General features: G+C 36.2%; 1 long non-coding RNA gene across 1 annotated transcript in view; it reads right to left on the bottom strand.

Annotated features, from left to right (window-relative positions):
- LOC115896416 overlaps positions 1–23,565 on the bottom strand; it is a 63,499-nt gene that overhangs the window by 8,124 nt on the left and 31,810 nt on the right. The window contains exon 4 of the long non-coding RNA XR_004056294.1: positions 790–961. This is a non-coding gene — a long non-coding RNA (uncharacterized LOC115896416). The remainder of the gene's footprint in view (positions 1–789; positions 962–23,565) is intronic.

Below are 23,565 nucleotides of genomic sequence, written 5' to 3'. Positions count from 1 at the left end.
AGCTATTTAGGATGCTGAGGTGGGAGAACACTTGAGCCAAGATGGTCGAGGCTGCAGTGAGCCATGATCATGCTACTGCACTCTAGGCTAGGCAAGAGAGCAAGACCCTGCCTCAAATAATAATAATAGTAGTAATAATAACAATTTTGTGATGGGTGATAAAAATCAGGGGCAAAATGTCATGGGAGCACGGAGATGGGAGAGGGGACTTTCACAAGCCTAGAATGTTCTCAAGGAGTATGTCCCAGAGAATATGAATCTCAAATGAAAGTAGGCCTTTACCAGAGAGAAAGAAAATAAAGGGTATTCCAGAGAGTTGTGTGTGGGAAGATGCAGACGTAAGAAACAGCAGCATTTACTTGGGGAAAAAATACTTTAGGTTCTGTTCCCAGATAAGTGGAATTATATCAGATACAGTTTTTGAGGAGAGGCTATTTGGGGCAGGAGGACCCCTTGAGTTCTTATTAATAGCTTTAAAATGTGAAAACACCTTACTGCACATTCGGCACATGTACCCCAGAACTTAAAGTATAATAAAAAAAAAATTTTAAAAAGAAAAAAAGAATGTGAACGCACCTCTATTTCTCTCTCCAGGTAATTTTAACATGACCTTGCTACTCCCTTGGATGAAAGAATCATCACAAAGTTTTACAACAAATTTTATGGTTATGGAAGTTCTATATTTACATTTGGAAGATGACAAGGTTGCCAGTAGCAGATATTTTAATTAAAAATATTTTCCTTACTATTCCAACATTTCTAATGTTTTAAAAAGTACATTTATCTTACAGGTTCATGTCAGATAATTGAAAACATGGTGATCTCAGACACAGCAGCACACATGTGAGGAAATGTAGTAGTCAGTCACGTTGGAATACCTTCAAAATCTTCAGTAAAATATGGTTGACGTTGACGAATGGTTCATTCTCCCTATGGAGCTATCCGCAGAGGCTAAAAATAGCTATAAATAGGATAATCCAGATAAAATCATGTTGTATCATGTGTATCATATCAATAGTAACATATACAAGTGAAAAATATTGTGAAAATAGTAGAGGTGGAGGACACATATGTTAATAAAGGGGTTTAGAGATAAAAGCATGGATAAATAAATATGGCATAGGTATTTTGAGCCAGGCTTTTCAATGATCATAACATATACTATATTTATATATTCATGTATTTTTGCATGTATACGAACTATTCACATTCCAAGAAGCTGTTGCAAGAGTGTACAAAAATGTCACTAAGAAAAACAAGATTTATCAGGTAATTGAAGTGTTTGCCATTACTTTTAATTACTTTTAATGGTGAACACTGCAGTCACTCTTGCACCAACTTTTAATTACTTTTAATGGCGAACACCGCAATCCCTTTTGCACCAACCTAATATGTGGCCTCAGGTAATATGCCTGTAATTAGCTTGTTGGTTTTATTTGAAACAACTATTGTGTAGCAATTAGAAAGTCGTTAGCAGGACTCTTTTGTCACATTCATTTTATGCAGGATAACCTTGAGTCTACTCTGTTATATACCTATTTTCAAGAAAAGTCAGTTTAGTTCATCTGTCTCTTTTCCCATGTTCCCCCACCATGTTCTTATTTCATGAATGTATTTTAAGTGTGTTTACTTAACCTGCAGATTTCTATTTTGTGTGGATTTTTTTTCATGGCATTTTCAGCTGATATGTTGATTAAATTTATTCATATTCTTAATCTAATCCAAGCATGCTGATCAATATTTCTGAACAGAATTGAGTGTGAAACACCAGACAAGAGGAGTAAATGCACACTCATTGATGTTTCTTTGCAGTGAAAATTATTTTAAGATGTGGAATGATTTGTGTATGCGGATGTGTGTCTCGTGAGATATGATGGTATAATCAATATGTTCCATTGAGGACAAAGTCATAAGGCTAAATGGTTTCAGCTGGGCTGTGAAGGAAAGCAAGTGAGAGTATCATTATTTTGAGGAAAATGCATGTGAGTTTATCTAGATAATGACAGTTTGTACTGTAGCAACATTCCTAGATGAAATCTCTGTACACCAGAGGTTTCCTCTAAAGCTTCATCTTTACTTATATACTTAGGTGAGGGTGAGGCAAGGGTTACGTGGGCCACTAGAAAGAAAATCCTGTGAGATTCTTCATTATGCTTCTATTATTCTAGAATTGTCACACTTGTTGAGTTCCATAGTTTTTATTTATTCATAAATGTCAGGAACAGGAAAAACCAAGCCAGATTCATAGAGCTTAACAAAGAAGAAGATAAAACAGCAAAAGTTGAAAATGAAATGTAGATGATGACACTTAAAATTAAGTGATTCATTTTTCAAATAACTTTTAAAAAGTCTTTCTTTTGTGAAAATCCAAAGAAAAAGCTCCTGGATACAGTGGGGGAAAGAAAATGGCATTTTCTTGATATCCTTCATCTCAGCCAAGAAAAAAATCTTACATTAAAAATGAGTGGTTGCATTAAAAACTTTTTTTTCTGAGAATCTTTAACATTATCAGAATAAATTATCCTTCTGTATCAAATTCAAATGAAATTTATCTGGAACATTTAATGTAGGCGATATGGCTTGGCTCTGTGTCCCTATGTAAATCTCATGTTGAATTGTAACTCCCAGTGTTGGGGAGGAACCTAGCGGGAGGTGATTGGATCATGGGGGTGGATTTCCCCCATGCTGTTCTCATGATAGTGAGTTCTTACAAGATCTGATGGTTTAAAAGTGTGTGGCACTTTCTCTCTCTCTCTCTCTCTCTCTCTCTCTCTCTCTCTCTCTCTCTCTCCCATGTGAAGAAGGTGCTTGTTTCCCCTTTGCCTTCCACCATGATTCTAAGTTTCCTGAGATCTCACAGTCATGCTTCCTGTTAAGCCTGTGGAACTGTGAATCAATTAAACTTCTCTCCTTTGTAAATTACCCAGTCTCAGGTAATTCTTTATAGCAGTCTGAGAATGAACTAATACAGTAGGACTATCACTTTAAAATATGTAAGAGACATAGAATAATGTAGTTTAAACTAATTTTTGCAGAAGTGAGGTGTTCTTTCCTGTTTTAATTACTAGACAAAACATTTGAATGAAACTTAGATGTATTCAGATGGATAAATCACTTTTCTACCAACCGATCCCCAAGGCCATCATGAACTACCAGTTAAGAAAATCATATTCTGTGCATTTCTATTCTTTTAGTTTTTTCATTCTATAATTTATACTCTATTCCAGTGTTTATGGCTTTTTGAGTTGTGTATATTTTGGGGGCAATATTACTTATGGATAAGAAAATGGAGGCATGAGGACTTTATCGATTATTCTAATTTTAAAGTGCAAGTTGTATTGTAAACAGATCTCAAAGTCCTGTGTGAAGTAGATTGGAGTCACAAGTAGTACTATTAAAACTGTGAATAGCCTAATGTTGTAGTTGCAGTTGAAACCTGAACAAGTAATTGTGAATGTGATATAAAATGAGACTGATCAGCCAATAACCACAGAATCACTGTTTTAAGTTCAAGGTCAAAGTCACTTCAGACATGTAGCACAATCTTTTTGAACATACTTGAGTGTGCAATAAATGGAATAAATGTTTACCTAAGAATTTACCTCTGCAATATAAGTTATTCTAAGGTATGAAATGTTTCCTGAGCATTTTCGTGTTCTCTGAGGTTGTGATGGAATAACTTATTCATTCTGTTGAAGATCAATTGCTAAAGCTGCATAATTTCAGCTAGAAATGAAGGAAAGGAAGAAGCAATTGCATCATGCTTACAAAGGCAAATGTCAGTTACATTGAGTAATAATGACTTACACATTCCAATGAAACCTCTGTGGCCCAGCATCTCCAAAAGTAAATAAGTGCCTTGAAGAAAGTAAGATATAAACCCAATGGTCTGCTAGGCAAGCTCTGATCTAAGGCCTTTCATTTTGTATATCTATTATCCCAGGCATTTATCTTACTAACAGGACTGTAAGTATTGATTTATGCATAAGGTGTCAGACATAGGAGCTCACATCTTTGGTCTGAATATGGTTTTTAATAATGTATCTATCACGGCAGCTTTTTAAAGTTAAGTTATTTCAGGATATAGAAAACCTTTGAAGAAAAAAAAAGTGACACATGGAGAAATTGTTTTCTTCTCACTTCCAAAGATTGACATTTATTTCCTTCCCTCCTTCCTTCCTTCCTTCCTTCCTTCCTTCCTTCCTTCCTTCCTTCCTTCCTTCCTTCCTTCCTCCCTTTTTTTCTTTCTTTTTTCTTTTTTTGAGGCAGATTCTCACTCTGTCACCCAGGCTGGAGTGCAGTGGTGTGATCATAGCTCTCCACAGCCTTGACTTCCTGGTTTCAAGGAGTCATTCCCACCTCAACCTCTAGAGTAGCTGGGACCACAGGCACATGCTACCATGCCCAGACTGCCATTTTTTAATGCAATGTTTATAAAAAGTGTTTTCCAAGTCTATAATCTATGTGATATAAATGGCATTTACTCACTTTATAATCCACAAATATCATTTTTCTCATTTGAGAAAATCCATAATTATGAACATTGTGGCCAAATAATTGGCACCATGCTATTTACACTTGCTGTCTCTAAGTTTTATAACGTATTTTTATTTATTCATCCTGATTATTTTATTGAATGATTCTTCTATACTTAATGAGAGCCCTTCTAGTTCTAATATTCTAGATCTGGATAAACAAATACATATTAATCATATTCACATATTTTATAATTCTATAAACTTTGATTCCTCCAACCCTACGTTCATTCTTATCTCTAAGTTTTTGTCTCTTTAAATCACATATCTTAAAAAGCCCATTCATCTTTGTATGGTTGTTCTTTTCTGGATCAGTTTCTATACTGTTATTTCTTTCTTAAGGTATGGCACACAGAACTGCATTCAGTACACTAATTTCAATAAATTATATTTTATTCAAGGATAAGAATAAACTTACTAGCTAATTTTTCTTTTAACTACATTCTCAATAATAAGCCTTATTGTTCTGTTGGCCTCATATTTTTCAGAATGTATTCTTAGGAATGATTCTACAAGAGGAATGCATTTTCCTCACAGTATAGAATGTATGTATGTGGGTATTGTGTGTGTGTGTGTGTAATTTTTACTTTTCAAATGCATTATTATACTAGTTCATTCAGATACTTAGCGTCTACTTATATGCCAATTTATACATAAGACTCAGTTGTAGCCTATACTCCTCCACCAGACATTTCATTATCTTTAAATATTTAGTGCTATTTGAAAGTCTTGAAGTTTCCCTACTGACTTTCTTTCATAGTGAAGATGTTCAGGTAGGTCTTGGCAGATCACCAAGTAGGTTATATCTTATGTATTAGTCAGGGTTCTCCAGAGAAACAAAATCAATTGAATATATAGAAAGAAAGAGTGATTTATGGTAAGTAATCGGCTCACATGATTATAGATGTTGGCAAACCCAAAATCTGCAGAGCCAATGTACTGGTTAGTGATGGAAATTGGAAAGCTGCTGTAGAACCAGGAAGAACTGATATTCCAGTCTGAGGATCATCAGGCAGGAGAATTTTCTCACTCAAGAAATTGTAGCCTTTTCTTCTATGTAGGCCTTTAACTGATTACATGAGGCCCTCCCACATTATCAAGGGCAATCTGCTTTGCTCTGTCTAAAGATTTAAATGTTAATCTCATTTAAAAATACTCTCACAGAAGCACCCAGAATAATGTTTGTCCAACTATCTGGGCACCTGTGGCCAGACACTGTCACATCATAGTATCTGTTTTTCATTTTTGAAAGGGGCCTATCTCTCCCTAGCCTTTGTTTTCTGTCTACGAGTTATTCCCTCTTTAAAGAATTTGTTCTTCCCACTTCATACTGATTAACTGCTTTTAATATTCTTAATTACATACTTTTGTATAATTTAAATTCTAAATAAATTATATTAACTGTTTCTCATATAAATAATCTGTCAAATAATTCTAAAGTTAATAGAAAAAATTTCCCTTGAAAAAATACCATATTGCCTTTCCACTAAATTTCTATGCATATTTAAGTGTAAAATAATCTTGCCTTTTATTGTAATTCCAGTCAGATATGGTAGTGCAATTTAACAGGTTGTACTTTTCAGGGTCTTTTCTGGGTGCAAATCACATTAGCTATGAGCTTGTTTCAGTTGTTCAGCAGAATATGGATTTGGATGTTATTTCTTGACAACTGAGCTGAATAATTACTTACTTTAGCCATGACATTGTTTATATGTAAATTCTAGATTGCTAATTAGATCTGGAACAGTTGTTCCTAAACAAATCAATCATCAAAATCACATGGAAACTTAGGAAAAATAAAATTGCAGGTCCCCAAACCCATACTTTTAAAGTATTACTTTTCTAATTCTAATTACAAGCCATTGATGAAGAGAATATTTGGATTTACAAAGTACTTTTTATTAATTCTCTGTTCTTTTTTATTTTTTACAATTATGTGTAGCTAGATATTTAGCTAACTTTTTCATAATAAAAATCAAAATAAAGAATCCATTGATTCTCTTTGCTGAATTCTATTTCAAAAGTCAGCTTTTCAACTACCATCATCATTGTATAGTCCTGGTGATTCTCAAGCTGGCATCTTACTGTTGATTTATTTACTTGTTTATTTAGAGATGGAGTTTCATTCTTCTTACCCAGGCTGGAGTGCAATGGCGCGATCTTGGCTCACTGCAACCTCCATCTCCCAGGTTCAAGCGATTCTCCTGCCTCAGCCTCCTGAGTAGCTAAGATTACAGGCAAGCGCCGCCACACACAGCTAGTTTTGTATTTTAGGTTGAGATGGAGTTTCTCCCCCATCTCTGACTCCATGGGGTCAGGTTGGTCTCCAACTCCTGACCTCATGTGATCTGCCTGCCTCGGCCTCCCAAAGTGCAGGGATTACAGACGTGAGCCACTACTCCCGGCTGTTGATTGATTTATTTATTTATTTATTTATTTATTTATTTATTTATTTATTGAGACGGAGTCTCGCTCTGTGGCCCAGGCTGGAGTGCAGTGGCCAGATCTCAGCTCACTGCAAGCTCCGCCTCCCAGGTTCCCGCCATTCTCCTGCCTCAGCCTCCAGAGTAGCTGGGACTACAGGCGCCCGCCACCGCCCCCGGCTAGTTTTTTGTATTTTTTTAGTAGAGACGGGGTTTCACCGTATTAGCCAGGATGGTCTCGATCTCCTGACCTCGTGATCCGCCCGTCTCGGCCTCCCAAAGTGCTGGGATTACAGGCTTGAGCCACCGCGCCCGGCCGGTTTTATTTATTTATTTTTTAAGCTTTTATTATTTTCTTTGGAATATAAAGCATAGTATTCCTTAAAGTCTTTTTTTTTTTTTTTTTTTTTTTTTTTTTTTTTTTTTTTTTTTTAGCTAGTCTTACGGGGTTTTTTGCATCTGATTTACCTTACTTAATAGATTTTCTTGTTTTGTTCCCTTTACCAATTGTACCTTTAAAAAATGCCTTCTCCTTTTCCTCACCCACAATGACCTCTTTTGCTTTGCCAGTTAGCCATACAGGGTTTTTGTTTGAACACCTGGGTTTCTTGATCCTTGGCACATATTTTGCCTGGGCTTCTAATAAGGTGTTTTAAACAGCTTCCAGGTTTCTGGTAGATTATTTGCTTTTTTTTTTTTTTTTTCCAACTCCCTTGCATTTTATTCTAATATTCACATTTTGATATACGTCTCTTTTCTAAAAGTGAGTTAGCATGTGTTCTATGTTTCTTGGCTTTTCCACCCTCAGTAGAAAGTGAAACTTAATCATATACTAATCACTAATATATAATGATTTGTGTAATTCCTGATTCACTTCCTGTCTTTTATGCAGAACTTGGTGTATTTCCTTTCCATGTGAATTCCAGAATTACTTAATCTAAGAAACAGTTATTTATTCTCCCAAAAATGTATTCCTCATACCTATCCTTAATGAGAAAAATCTACGAATCCAGATGTGAATAATTAAAATTCTATTTGATTACCGTCTGTATTGATTTCGAGTATTCTCACCTAGTGTCAATATTCTTAGCATACATATTATATTATGTGTATTGCATATTATACATACTAGCCTACAGACATATAGCATATTATATATGCTAAGAATATATATATATAATACACATATGGTATGTTTTGGGGCATAAGATGAAGAGGATTGAAGTAATCACAAATCTCAGTGCATAGCACATTGTTTGTATTAGCTTCTCTCTTGATTGACTGATTAATTGATCAATTATCTTCCTGCCATAGTTCTCTATTTTCTCCTTCTAGACATGTAATGATGCTAAGAAATTTAACACATCTTTTTTGCTTATTTATGTTCTTGCAAAATGTGCATTGTTGTTTTGTTTGTATTTTGTTGCTTATTGTACTTGGTATATTTGTAAAAAGTATTTTGATAGATATTTCCCACTGTTTCTTATATTTAAATCAGTGCTCTCTTTCTGTATAGTGCTATGAGTCTATCTAACCTGTTGTTTCTAACTGCTGTGTAGTACTCTGTGGTGGACATCCATGACTTTTCCTCTATTTTCTCTTTTAGTGACGGTGACTCAAAGTGCCTCTAACTCTCCTATATTATTTAGCCCTGTTTTATGGCACCATCCACCACTGATTTCTTGATTGCAATTAATTTAGGAAAGACTAATTCTCCTCCAAGTGGTCTCATAGTAAAATCTTTATTTAGATGAGTGCTTCTGAACCTTGGCACTTTTTACATGTATTGTAGGATATTTAGCAGCATCCCTAACTCCACCCACTACATGCCAATGGCACCGTATTTGTGAAAATTAAATACAAACAAACAAACAAAAAACCTCTCCAGACATTATCGAATGTCTCCTGGGGGAGCAAAATCAGTCATCGATGAGAACAATTGATATAGCTCTTCTAAATTTTTATGTAGATGCTACTTTTGTTAAATCTGATATGTTCTTAGTTGTCTGTGACCACCTGTGATTCAGTGGCACTATATCTTAGCTTCTTTTTCTACTCATCTGTTGTTTTTCCAAGATGTCAATTACAGAAGTTTACTCATTTCTTGACAAGCATTCTATTGAGGAATAGAGTCTATCTGCTTGCTTGATTGGATTTTTACATAATCACTAGGGAAGAAAATCCTGGCTTCTTTGCCAAGACAGTTTTGACACTTTTCAGTGACTAATCCCTTGTATAGTTTTTGTTTTTCGTTTTTTTTTTTTTTTTTTTTGACAGGTGACTCTGTCACCCAGGCTGGAGTGCATAACATGATCAAAGCTCACTGCAGCCTCCACCTCCTGAGCTCGCACTATCCTCCCACTTCAGTCTCCCAAGTAGCTGAGTCCACAAGTGTGCCACTGTGCCTGGCCAATTTTTCTATTTTTTGTAGAGACGGGGTTTCACCATGTTGCCCAGGCTGGTCTTAAACACCTGGGCTCAAGCAATCTGCCTGCCTCAGCCTTCTAAAGTGCTGGGATTAAAGATGTAAGCCAACATTCCTGGCCCCTGTATGTTCTTTACGTACAATGATGTTCTTTTTTACTTAATACACATAAGCCAGACTTGATGTTAAACAGAAATGTCAGCACTTGTCTTTAATTACTTAATTTCAAATTTGCAAGGAAACAAGCCCATGATTTTTGTCATATTCTAATTTTCATTATAACCTGAGTTATCCAATTATTTCACAGATTTGATTTTAGACTCCTTCTGTCTGTATTAAAAATGAAGCTTCACCAAAAAGTCCAAGATCTCATTACTCAACCAAGTGGCAGATTCATTACCCAAAGAATCCAGCTATCAGCAGTTATCTTCTTTTTAATTACTATCAAATATGAACAAGAAAATTACATATTTAGAGCCTGCATTAACATTTCATTTCAATGACTCCTAAAAATATATGAAATGTTATGTTGAACTTCCAATTCAAATGGTCTGAAATCATGCAAGCAGCATATTTTAAAAAGTTTAAATTAATGACAAGGTTAAAACTCTCAACAAAGGGTTGAGAGTCAAAATATTTGAGTTTAATAACTGATTTGTCCTTGTTCATTTTGCTTTAAAGTCTCTAAATTTTGTTTTTTTTTCAACTGAGAAATGGCAAAATTATTTTAAGATAAAATTATATTAAAGTCCATTAAACTCAAAGATGCTACCAAATAGATGGGATCATTTAATTCCTTACCAGAATTTTAACAAAATTTTGACTCGTCTCACGTATGAGACCTTATTTGTAGTGGCAGCAAATTATCTACAGAAATTCATCTGGACTCCATGAAGCTACCGACATCATCTGGTATTGGTTACATACTCACCTTTGATGCTCCCACCCCTCTATTTCTGCTATGACATCATAACTCACCACTTCCAGTTTGTCATTTGTTTTTCCTCCCTATCTTATCCATCTGTTGTTGGCCAGCACAAAAGATCTGCTTACTTCTGATTTCTGGTCCAATATTCATCCAACCTATCCCCTACCCAGTTCTGGCTCACAAATATTTCTCACTAAATATTCAATTAATGGACCAAGTCATAATCCCTGAACTGGTGTTCTTATACGTGTAACTCAAGAATATATATTGCCCGTAAAGATCGAGCCCATAGATATTCATCAAAAGAGCAGAAACAAATCCAGATAGTTTTGGATTCTGAGGTCATGCAATGCCCCTAATGAATAGTCTCCATCAGCTTCCCATTTAACTGAGAATAGAATTCAGTATCCCTACAAACACATCCAAACATGATTTGACATATCTATACCATCTGACTTCATCTGCTGCAGCTGTACCCCAGCACATTCTACTTCATTCACACTGATTTTGTTTCTCATCGTTGAATAATACAAAATAGACCTTGCAGAGTTGCTTTTCTTTCTGCTTGGAATACATTCCTTTATTTTTTTATTTATTTTTATTTTTATTTTTTTAATTATTATTATACTTTAAGTTCTAGGGTACATGTGCGTAACGTGCAGGTTTGTTACATATGTATACTTGTGCCATGTTGGTGTGCTGCACCTATCAACTCGTCAGCACCCATCAACTCGTCATTTACATCAGGTATAACTCCCAATGCAATCCCTCCCCCCTCCCCCCTCCCCGTGATAGGCCCCGGTGTGTGATGTTCCCCTTCCCAAGTCCAAGTGATCTCATTGTTCAGTTCCCACCTATGAGTGAGAACATGTGGTGTTTGGTTTTCTGTTCTTGTGATAGTTTGCTAAGAATGATGGTTTCCAGCCGCATCCATGTCCCTACAAAGGACACAAACTCATCCTTTTTTATGGCTGCATAGTATTCCATGGTGTATATGTGCCACATTTTCTTAATCCAGTCTGTCACTGATGGACATTTGGCTTGATTCCAAGTCTTTGCTATTGTGAATAGTGCCGCAATAAACATACGTGTGCATGTGTCTTTATAGCAGCATGATTTATGATCCTTTGGGTATATACCCAGTAATGGGATGGCTGGGTCATATGGTACATCTAGCTCTAGATCCTTGAGGAATAGCCATACTGTTTTCCATAATGGTTGAACCAGTTTACAATCCCACCAACAGTGTAAAAGTGTTCCTATTTCTCCACATCCTCTCCAGCACCTGTTGTTTCCTGACTTTTTAATGATTGCCATTCTAACTGGTGTGAGATGGTATCTCATTGTGGTTTTGATTTGCATTTCTCTGATGGCCAGTGACGATGAGCATTTTTTCATGTGTGTGTTGGCGGAATACATTGCTTTCATAATAAATGCCTAATAAGTATTTGTTGAATGAATGAATGTTTCATACCACTCACTTACCTCTGTTGCCATTTGTAAGGGCTAAGGATGAAAGCCAGTGTTCTATTACGTGATTTACAAGACTATCTCATCTAAATGCTATGTCCATTCCCAGTTGCTCATTGGTGGTTATCCACTGAACTTCCCTCCAAAAATAAATGCATAACTATGTATCAAGTGAATATTTTCATAAACCTAAAAGGAGGTCAGTATGTAATAATATATTTTATAATATTTTAGAATAGATCACGTGAACTTAAAATATGCATTTTTTGTACCTATTCTGTTTTCCAGCTCTACAAATCATAAAAAGTAAAGAAATTATTATGTTAATAACATCAAAAATCTGTAACCAACTTATTTTGCTATTAGTTATGTGAATTTTTTTTTTTTTTTTTTTTTTTTTTTTTTTTTTTTTTTGAGACGGAGTCTCACTCTGTCGCCCAGGCTGGAGTGCAGTGGCACGATCTTGGCTCACTGCAAGCTCCACCTCCCGGGTTCATGCCATTCTCCTGCCTCAGCCTCCTGAGTAGCTGGGACTACAGGTGCCCGACACCATGCCCGGCTAATTTCTTGTATTTTAGTAGAGATGGGGTTTCACCATGTTAGCCAGGATGGTCTTGATCTCCTGATCTTGTGATCCACCTGCTTCGGCCTCCCAAAGTGCTGGGATTACAGGCGTGAGCCACTGTGTCCCTCTGTGAAAGTTTTTTAACCTCTGTGTTTGTTAATTTATAAAATACAAATAAATTTGTATGGAAAATGGGTAAAATAAAAATAAATGAAAATGTTTATAACATTCAAAATTTAAATCTGTGATACATAATTTTTTAGTGATTACAGGAAACTGGTAGACCCATGAAAAGGAGGTTGAATTATTGTTTGGATTGATTCTCTTTATTCATGCTGAACTTTGCTAATACTATCTAACATACGAGGAAGCTGCAAGCTTAATCTTTGCCATAATCAGAAAATATAATAGTGATAATGCACTGCAGGCTCACACAGTGCTGTGTAATGTTTCCAGCCAGCTGCAATCTCTCTCTGGCAACCAGATATGCAGAGCCACATCTCCTGGGGATGAAGGAGAGACAATGCATTTATACATTCAAGTGAGTGTGTATCCAATTTGAACATTCTCATCAACGAGAAAGACCTGTAATTTTATGATCATTTTTTCCTTTTGTTTCCATTTCTGCATAAAATGCTTCTTAAGCAACATAGTAGGAGGAGGTTATTAAGCATAGGTTCAAACATATCCGTTATATAAACTACCTGAATGAAGAACACCAGCACTTACATGGTAACAGGCCATTGGTGTTGAGTCATAAAAACATCTAAATCTCAATTCTGCCATTTATAGCTAAGCTTGGGCAAGTTTCTTCATTGTTCATAATTTAGTTCTTGTCAGTAAAATGGTGGTAGGTGATGTTTAACTTAGAGGTCTAATTGGAAAGATTACAGTTTAAATGCCTTGCAGAGTTGTTGACCCATTGAGCACTCAGAAAGTTTAGGCCTTGAAAAACCACACCATCAATCATCCAACTAATGATAGATTCAAAGCCATGTGGACGGCACTCCATTGGAGAATTTTTATGTGCATTATGGTTAGGAACCATGTCTTGATTGACTTGGTGTGGTTAGGATCTTGCTCTGTGCCTGGCTCTTGTCTGATTAGGATTGTGCTCTTTGCCTCTCTCGTAATACGTGCTCATTAAATGTTGATAGTTGTTGAATGACACTCAGCTGTTCAAAGCGAATATGGAGAACTGAGGGTAGGGGAGAGTGGATCATCTCCCTTTGTTTACCTTTCTACCAAAGAGTTTGTTGATTCTTTTTATCTTAATGATTTGAGTGTTCTCTCATCAACACTTAGTTTCTCAACAACTTTGAGTTTAGCAATCTGAACCTTCCCCTTGTCTTCTACTGGCCAAACTTTGGGTTATTTTTCAATCCCCTGTGTTAAGTCCTGGGTGATTACCACAGCATCCCTTTCCTCCAGAAATCTTGCTGCTCTACAAAGCCATACAGAGCCCTCCAGATATTCAAACATAGAAATGGTTTCATAATAATTTATTTGTAACGGAATTATGTTATTTGCTTTTCTGAGATATGCTCACTCAGGAAGCAGGGTTCCTTAGTGCAAAATCTCTGTGCAAGGCACAAGGTGAGAGGTTCAGAACATATTGCACCGATCTAAATAAAAATGCCTCTCCTAGGCCTGTGTGTCTAGCTCCTCTGCTGACAAAGTATTTCTCATAGGAGAAAGAAGAGAACTAGGAAAGGAGATCTGCCCTAAACACACTACCGTCTTAGATATCTTTAAAACAGGCTTTCAGAACTCTTGTGGGGGACATATTGAGTTGCCCAATTGAATTGCCAGTGCTCATGCAGCATCTTACCAGGGCAGCTATGTTCTTCCCACTGTCAATAAAATGGGCAGAGTTTCAGTGAAGCAAAATAAACAGGCTCTAGAGATCTGCTGTAACCATTGTCAACAATAATATATTGTACACTTAAAAATGTGTGAAGAGAATAGATCTCATGTTGCATTCTTATCACAATAAAATAAAATAAAACACATATGTTTTTAAAAATAAATAAAAAATTGTGCCTTCTTCCCTACTAGTGTGGGAAGAAAAGAAGCTGGACTCTTAGAAGTAACAAAGGCAGGCATAGAATAAGATGAAATTACATTTTAATGTGGTTAAATCTAACAGCAAAATTTTGCAAGCAAGGAGGGGAGGTTGCAAGGGGGAAGGAAACGATTTACCATTCTCTGTCACTCTGGGATTAAAATTAGTTTCAGTGATTCACTTGTTATTGCTGTGTACTGTGAAGCCTTTATTTAGCTTTCCATTTGGGGTTTCTTTGTTCATTTAAAACGAATAAGGAGAGAATATTAGTTCATGAAAGAATAATATCTTTCGTATCATCTCTCAAGGACATTTTTTCTTGTTCTTCCAGAAACCTGGGGCTATTGCATTGATTTGCTTTTCCATCTACAGGCAAGTAGAGAACACTAGGAGAGCTTTGCTTATAGTATCGTAGATGATTTCCCCTCATTTTCCAGTGTTGGAAATCAGAATATCCAGTTCTAAACAGGTTGTCATGGTTGTGTGTGTCTCTCTTTTCAGGTTGGGTTTCAAAGCGAGTCTGCTTTATAATTTGTTCTGAAAATGCTCATTGACTTGAATGCCAGTTGGATTAAAGGGGAAAAAACTTATTTTATGATTTGTACAGCTGTTTCTGAACCCAAATTCTTATAAAAGGTACCCTGGTGGCATTTCCTTACCACAAGATTGACAGACTGTGGAAAGCTAAACATTTTCTTTTCTAAGGAACTAGTGGAAAATGGACCTATTTTCATGATTGGCTTGTCCTTGGTAACAAGTTTGAAACCACTGAGTTGCATCATGACCATAAAGCAAAGAAGTTATTCCAATGTTTTAATTTCTAGCCAGTGTTTAAGCAGCTGCAACAGAAAATGAAATTGCTCATGACTTTCCATGTCATTCCCAGTAAACTGATTTTGCTGAGAAATTTCACAATGGTCATTTCCTCTTCATGTTCAAACAGACGTTTAGTGTTTTTAAGACCCTTTCTGTAAAAGTCATATGGTACTTAAAGTATAATTTAGTGTGTACATGCTGTATGCCTTGCTGGTATTCTTTCATTTGAGAAAATATCAAAAATATCAGAGAGTAGGATAGGAAGTTTAGGTAGGATTTCTTGGGGGAAACCACATATGCACATGTTTCTTGAGGAGCTGACATCATTGAGATTTAGCAGTTGGAGTATCATTTAACCTAGCCTTTTTTTTTCTTTTAATAATTTTTTTTGCATTCCTTAGTTGGTTTCATTACCATGTGAAGGCAAGCTCTGCAAAGATGAAGAGGCATCATCTGCTCCCCAGAGAGGGAGGGAAACTAATATAACAGAATTTCAGGGTGTGAGCAAGAGTGCAGACACAAAAACCTCCTGTGGATTGTGGGAAACCAGACAGCTATTTTTTTAAAATATTATTTAGCTCCAACTCTAAGGGGAGAAACACTGTAAGACTACATGTTACAGTCCAAAAATAATTCCTTTTTCCAATAGAAAAAGGCTATGATATGGTTCTAACTGGTAACTTACTTGTACTTTTTTCCCACAAACAAATCTTCTTTCTGAACTTGTTGGCTATATTCTTACAGCCTTTGAACCCCACAATTTCTTCCCGTGTCTAACTAAAGAACTTGTTGGTTAAAAGTTAAGTAAAACAAATAAAAAACCTTAATTTCTTAAAATATTTAAATGTAGATTGGCTTTCTTTTTTTTCTGTTTTCCCTTTAGATGTACTATTTAGTAATCTAAAACAATCATCTTATTATCGTATGATTTAACTTTCCTGTCTATGCAATAGAAATTGTAAAACGTTAAATACAAATCTCTCAACAAAAATATTTTTTTCTCTTGCTCTCACTCCTAATTAGTGGTATGTTCAGATGGATCAGAGATTAAAAACAATATGAGAAACCTGAAGTTGAGTTTATTGGACATTTAGAACATTGTTGACCTAAGAGACATTAGAAATTGAGGTGGGGATATAGAGAACATTAAAAGAAAGATAATTTACTGCTGAGAATAGGGAAAAGGTCAGGAAGTGGCTATAAAATAATGATTGCTGCTTTCCATAAACCACATAAAACCCCCATCTCATTACCATATAGACATGGGTATACACACAGTAAAACCTTTGTAATACTGCATTTTAGAGGAAATGAGTTGCCAGCTAATGTCAAGTTATGGTTAATAAAGACTTAGTTCATGTTATCTCAGGTGGTATCCTTCTTGTACCTCCTTTATTCTCCCCTTAAAATCTTAGACTAAAGCATAAAAGGGCAGTGGTTTATAGATGTAAATCAATATTATTTATCTAAAGAGAAAAGACTTTAGTACAGCAGGGATCTACCTTCTCACTATTCATCAAAACGGTTACATGGCAAAATAGGCCTGTTAACCTCCTTGTTTCTCTCCTTTCAGCATCCTTATCAGTGAATCCTTTGCAAATAGCTAGATTCATCTCATTAATTTTAGGAGAAAGGGATCAATATACACACATATAATATATATCTTATATTATATACATATATGAGATTCCATAGCCCTTGAAACAGATATATGACACTCTGAGGAAAAGCAAGAAATAAACACTAGAACCATTCACTGATCTGTTAAAGTAGAGCTAAATATAGCTATCCAACTTCTGTGTCCTTGATCATTTTAATGTTAGTCCAAACCTCATGCAGTATGAAAGTAGATAATAGACATCTCTACCTAATATACTTCCGCTAGTTCTTTTTAATTTTTGGTCTTCTCCTCTGTGTTGCATAGACCTTACAAAATGTTGATGGTCCACTTTCTCCAGTGAGAATGCTGCTTTCATTGATCAAGCCCTTTTCAGCATCAACTTCTGTGCCAGAAGTGAGGATGCAAATGAGACACAAATGCTGCCCTTGAGGGGTCTGATATGCTAGCTTGGGGGACTGACTCTCCATTCCCTTTACCTAAACATCTGGGCCTAATACTGGCCCTTTAGAGTGACTACCCTTTCCCATGTCCTCAGAACTTTGGTTCATCAGAACAGTTCTCATATTCTTCAGGCATGAGAGAGTAAGCTTTATGTCTGGGATTTGTGTTAGGGGAAAGTGATGGTGCTTTGAGTCACAAGTTCTTAAAGTTAAAAATATGACAAATTACTTAGATATCTAGAGCTTTTTAAAACATACATTCCTAACCCAGTTTGATCCTTCTGAATTAGATTTTCCATACATGAAGCCTGTGGGATTCTGGTGGGCAGTAGAAGATAAACTGAACCTTAAGTGAGGTTGTTATAAGCCAGCTTGGGATCAGGCAAAGATTAGGTGAATCCTTCTTGATCTGTATTTGTATTTTAATCTGTTTAAGAATTGTATGTAAAATAAGTTAAAAGCTTGGACTGGGGAATCATTTGTTGTCCAAGTGTGGGGTACATTTTCACATCAACTTTTCTGTTTCTGTTCTTATGCAATTATAAGTCCGCATTATGCATAATAAATAGTGAAAGAATTTCCTCTGTCAGTATATTGCCATATGTATTTCTGACAGATGGATACAGACAGATGTGAAGTTTTTTTTTTTTTGTTTTTTTTTTTTTTTTTTTTTTTTTTACTGTATAAGCATATATAATCACATTACCTTTTTTTACAGAATCAATCTGATTGTATGTTAAACAAATACATGCAGTGCATGTTTAGCCAGAGGGTCTTAGGAATATATCCAGAGATAACTGGAAAATTTTTATTCATAAACAAAAGCTTTTACCACCAGCTCCAGTGAAACATTTCAAATGGATCCATGTGTACTAAATACAAATTGTACCTTCATTTGGAATTATTCAATGTTTAAAGTCCATGTAGCCTCAGAAAGCTCATCTTTTGTCCATGCAAGCCTTGGGATATGTTTAAGGCATTACAGGTAAAGTGTCAGAGCCACCTGACATTGCTGCTTTCCAATCCTCTTCCTTCCCCACCCTTCAGAGGAGAGAGTACCAGCCTAGTAGACTGGCACAGGCAGCCTGAGCCACACTAGCCTCTATGTGGTGTGCTCTGTGAGACTTGGTTGGAGAGGTTCTGGCTCCCTCTGTCACATATGATTCTGTGGTTTTGAACATCAGCTTTTTTTCCTTTTCCACTTTTTCCCTAGTGCTCCAGACTTTTTTGTGCAGAAAGCAGCTTCTCACATCACCCTGCATTAATCATCATAAACCCACCAAATCAAAAGTGGAAAAGACCCAGTGATTCAGTCATCTGTTTGCTAACAATAATCTTTTTGTGGGTTTGTGTGTCTGTGTCCTTTGTTAAGTTCTGTTTTAAAAGAATACAGGCTCCCAGACTGCTGGGGTGTGGTGTGCTTGCAGTAACCTCTCTGTGAGATGCTCCAGAGAGAAAGGCTTCCCATTGAAAATACCAGACTCAGAGCTGTCTTCAACTCATATAGCCTATGACCCTGAAAAAAAAAAAAGAAAGAAAAAGAAGAAAAAAAAAAGCTCTTTTTGGAACACATTTTTTCTCATCATTAACGTGAAGAAATAGAACCAGATTGTCTTTAAAGTTCTCATTATTTTGTCATTCTATGGCTCCTTCTAGGAAGTTTGTCTTCTCTACTTTGGCTTTGCCTCCCATATATTTTATTTAGTCATCATATTTTCCCTATATCTTTATTTATCTGAGTGAGGATGTCATCTTTCCGCAGGGCTGGGTAGTTTCTACTCACATCTTTGCAGACTGATTGCAAAATTATCCTTAAGGGAACACAAGCATTGACCAGCATTTATAAATCCCTGGCAGCACACCACAGATGGTTAATGAAATAAAATGCATTATCTCATAGGCTTAGCTAATCTCAAAGTTATGGACCATCTCTGGATGTGAGGACTTAATATGGAGGCAAGCTGTAGAGTGACAAATTAAAGCTGATAAGATTGCTGCTCTGCCTCATCCTCCAAATATTCATAAACTTTGAGCTGAGTCTCTCACAGAAAGCAGGGGTCACTACGGAGATATGCTACATATTGTACTTGCTTGACAAGGATGCATGAACATGAAATATAGGATATACTAGGCACAATTACCATCACCTGTTGCCTAAAGTAAAATTAAGGAAAAAAGTTGGGTTCAGAAATGTTTACTTTAATCTAATTATATGGTGGGTTCAAATTTGTCTCACTTAAGAACGAGCTAAGCAGTGGCCTCCAACTTTTTTGCCACCAGAGACCAGTTTCATGGAAGACAATTTTTCCTTGGACAGGAAGGATTTGTTTGGGGGAGAGTGTGGGGGAGGGTTGTGGGAAATGGTTTTGGAAAGTGTGCCACCTCAGATCATCAGATATTCTCACAGGTGCACAATCTGGATCCCTCACGTGTCCAGTTTGCAATACAGGGTGCAAGTTCCTATGAGAATCTCATGCTGCTGCTGATCTGATCTGACAGAAGGAGGAGCTTAGGTGGTAATGCTGACGCGCCCACCACTCTCTTCCTGCTGTGCGGCCTGGTTTATAACAGACCATGGAGGGTACCAGTCTGTAGTCTGTGGGCTTGGGACCCTTGAGCTAAGGGACTGATAGAAACATTTTATAAGTAAAATTAATTACATGCACACACACAAATACTTATTTTTAAATAATAGTCCACAAATATTATCAGCTTATTGATACCAAATGTAAAAGAAAATCCTCAAATGTTTACAGAATGAAAGAAATGATCAGTATCTTTATTGAATTTTCACATGCTTTTATCATTCTTAGCTTAATCTGGTTAAGAATGAGGTCATAGCAAATTCTTTGGGTAGTGAATTCTAGGTCTCCAGATCTGTAGTAAAATAAGGTACATAAAGTAGACAAAGAGAAACAAAAATGCATTTTCGTCTGGTTCCTCTTTCCTCATTTACTTGAAATGCAAATATATATCTATTAATAATCACATATAACTTCTCCTTTCTAACATTCCATAAATATAAATCATAATTTCTAAGGATTGAATATTTAATAACAGTCTTTTCAAAATGATAAAGCAAGCACATAATCCTGTTCTTGTTTATTGTAGCAAATGTCACAGCAGTTTACTGCAGAAATTAAACTGTTATTTATTTTGAATGTTGTGTTAAACAATTCTCTCATTAGGGGAAAAATATACTGTTAAAATAAGTGATAGTTATATCAAGAAGTAGATAAGCATTAGTGGAAAAAACCCAACAGTGTCTCTGTTTCCTTAGCAGAACAGGCTATACAGTGTTGCAGCAAGACAGACATCCTCACATAGCAGAGGTGCTAGGGACAGAGCATCCCTATAGGCAAGTACTGGAACTTCTCTAATGTACTTGTTTGCAGATTCTCCAGTTACACTAGCCCTTGCTAACATTGTTCTTCTTTGAATTTGATTAGTCTGAGCTCGTTCATGATTCTGTAACCATGTGAGTGGGAAGGGAAACAGGGCTCTGTGCTGCCATATTGCTTGGTTTTCATGCCTAGATTCAAGAATTCTTGAATGTGTATCAGACACAGATCACTCATGGATGCTTTCCACAGCAAATGGTTAACTTCTTACAAATAATTTAAAAGCATTGAGGATTGTGATATTTCTCTAGTTTGTCCTTAAAATTTATATGCAACTATTCCATCACATTTACTGGCTAATTTTGTGTGTCTAAGTAGCAAAGACAATGTTACAATTGCAAATCTAGGTTAGGATCCTTGGATAACCAGCTTCCAATGGCCCCCAATGATCCCTACCTTCTGATGTTTATATATTTGGGTAGCTCCCATGAATATTGTTCCAGGAGATTCCAGATCAGTGTGACCAATAGAATATGGCAGAGGTGATGTTATGTCACTTCCAAAGTTAAGTTATAAAAGATTCCTTGCTACATGCTTCTGTTGTACTCTGCACTTTTCTTTCATAATACTTACATATAAGTAACATTCTGTGTCTATCTTTATTTATTTTTATTTTTTTATTTTTGTGATGGAGTCTTGCTCTGTCACCCAGGCTGGAGTGCAGTGGTGCAATCATGGCTCATTGTAACCTCCGCTTCCTCAGTTTAAGCAATTCTCCTGCCTCAGGCTCCCAAGTAGCTGGGATTATAGGTGTGCACCACCACGCCCGGCTAAATTCTAAATTTTGCATTTTTAGTAGAGATGGGTTTTCACTATGTTGGTCAGGCTAGTCTAGAACTCCTGACCTGGTGATCCGCCTACCTCAGCCTCCCAAAGTGCTGGGATTACAGGTTTGAGCAACTACACCCGGCCCATTCTGTGTTTACCTTCCAAGCTTGACATTAAGCTCATCTAGGAGAGAAATCCTGCCTTTCTTATAAATTATGCATATCACAGCACCTAGCAGACACTCATTGTCTAATAAATATCAGGAGAGTTAAGGTGAGAAAAATAATGAATTAATTTAAATAGGCACCATTTTTAAGAAATCCAAAATGTTTTCCTACTATTTACTGATCCTTAGCTCAAGGGGTCCCCAATCCCCAGGCCATGGTGTTGGTGCATGGCCTGTTAGAAACCAGGCTGCACACTAGGAGATGAGCAGCTGGAGAGCAAAGCTGAGTTGTTTCCTGTCAGATCAGCAGCAGCATTAGATTCTCATAAAAACGTGAACCCTACTGTGAACTGCACATGCAAAGGACCTAGATGTGTGCTCCTTATGAGAATATAACTAATGCCTGGTGATCTGATGTGGAACAGTTTCTGAAACCATCCTCCCCACCCCACACTGTCTATGGAAAAATTGTCTTCTGCAAAACCAATTCCTGGTGCTAAAGTGGTTGGGGACTACTGCTATAGTTCTCTCACAGATTAACCTGAAAGCACTATAAGGCAAAGTTAGGATATTTTATAATAATTTACATGCCTGTCTTCAAAGACCTATAATAAAATATTCCTTTTTAATAATAAAACATGTAGTAATAAATAAAATTAAAATTTCCAAATTAAAGGAAAGATCTTTTGTCTCTTAAAAGTGATAAAACTGCATCCCTCTTTTGTTTAATTCTGTGACATATTTTAAAGTATTTTCATATTAATTTTTTAAATTTTGTCATTATACCTATCCTGGGAAGTAACCTGTTCTGTAAGTGAGGAAGTGAATTCCTAGAGGGTAAGCAAATTTGCTTTGGACTGCAAAGCTCTTTTTTGGTGGAACCAAGGCTAAAATCAAGAGAGCAATACTCATTACACATTCAGAACCCTTCCAACCAGTGCAAACTGCCTTAGGAACCTAATAACCAAACACTGGGGATCTAATTTCAAGATGTAGCTCTCTCTCGCTCCTGTCTTTAAATCTTCTTAGCTTCTTTCCATTCTCTGTTTTGTGACATGTTATTATTATTTTCTTTACTGAAGCAACTTGCAGAAATCCATTTTTCCTCTTCTTCCTGAACTCTAAGCAGTTTGAGGGGGCAGATCAGGGCTTATTTGTGTTTATCTATGCTTCAACCTATAATATAATTTCTTATGTAGATTAGATGACCAATAAATTATTATTGAGCTAAGTTGGAATACATTTTATAAAGAGTTATCAGAAAAATTATTTAATACTTGATTATTTTTTGATAGCAATCATACAATAAAAGTACATTTGAGGTTACATTTGGTTTTATGTAATCAACATTACATAGTTATTCTTTAATAGAATTCTACAGTTAGTGCTTTCCCAAAGAGTAGATGGACCACTTGAGGTTGCTTGTTTTCTTGAGGTCCCCTGGACATTTTTACATTTTTGTACTAAGTGATTTGGCTAACATAACAATAATAACTAATAATATCTAACATTATTCAGTGCTTACAACTTAATCTTCATAACACTAGAAAACAGGCAATATTAATTATTTTTATATTTCAAGTAATTTTCTCAAAATTACACAGCTAATAAAGGCAGAAGCAGGTTTCAATTCCAAATTGCTGAACCACAAGGCCCATATTCTTAATAGAAATAATCAAGAATAAATAACACCCATAGGTCAGTTGTTCCTTAAAACTTCCACCTAATGACTCAATGTATGAAAAGATAATTCTACATTCAATTTAATTAAGTTAGGCCGGGCGCGGTGGCTCAAGCCTGTAATCCCAGCACTTTGGGAGGCCGAGACGGGCGGATCACAAGGTCAGGAGATCGAGACCATCCTGGCTAACACGGTGAAACCCCGTCTCTACTAAAAATACAAAAACTAGCCGGGCGAGGTGGCGGGCGCCTGTAGTCCCAG

The sequence above is a fragment of the Rhinopithecus roxellana genome, chromosome 3 (assembly GCF_007565055.1).
Source record: "Rhinopithecus roxellana isolate Shanxi Qingling chromosome 3, ASM756505v1, whole genome shotgun sequence".
NCBI lineage: Eukaryota > Metazoa > Chordata > Mammalia > Primates > Cercopithecidae > Rhinopithecus > Rhinopithecus roxellana.
The sequence above is the reverse complement of the archived record's forward strand: the minus strand, read 5'-3'. Positions and strand labels throughout refer to the sequence as shown.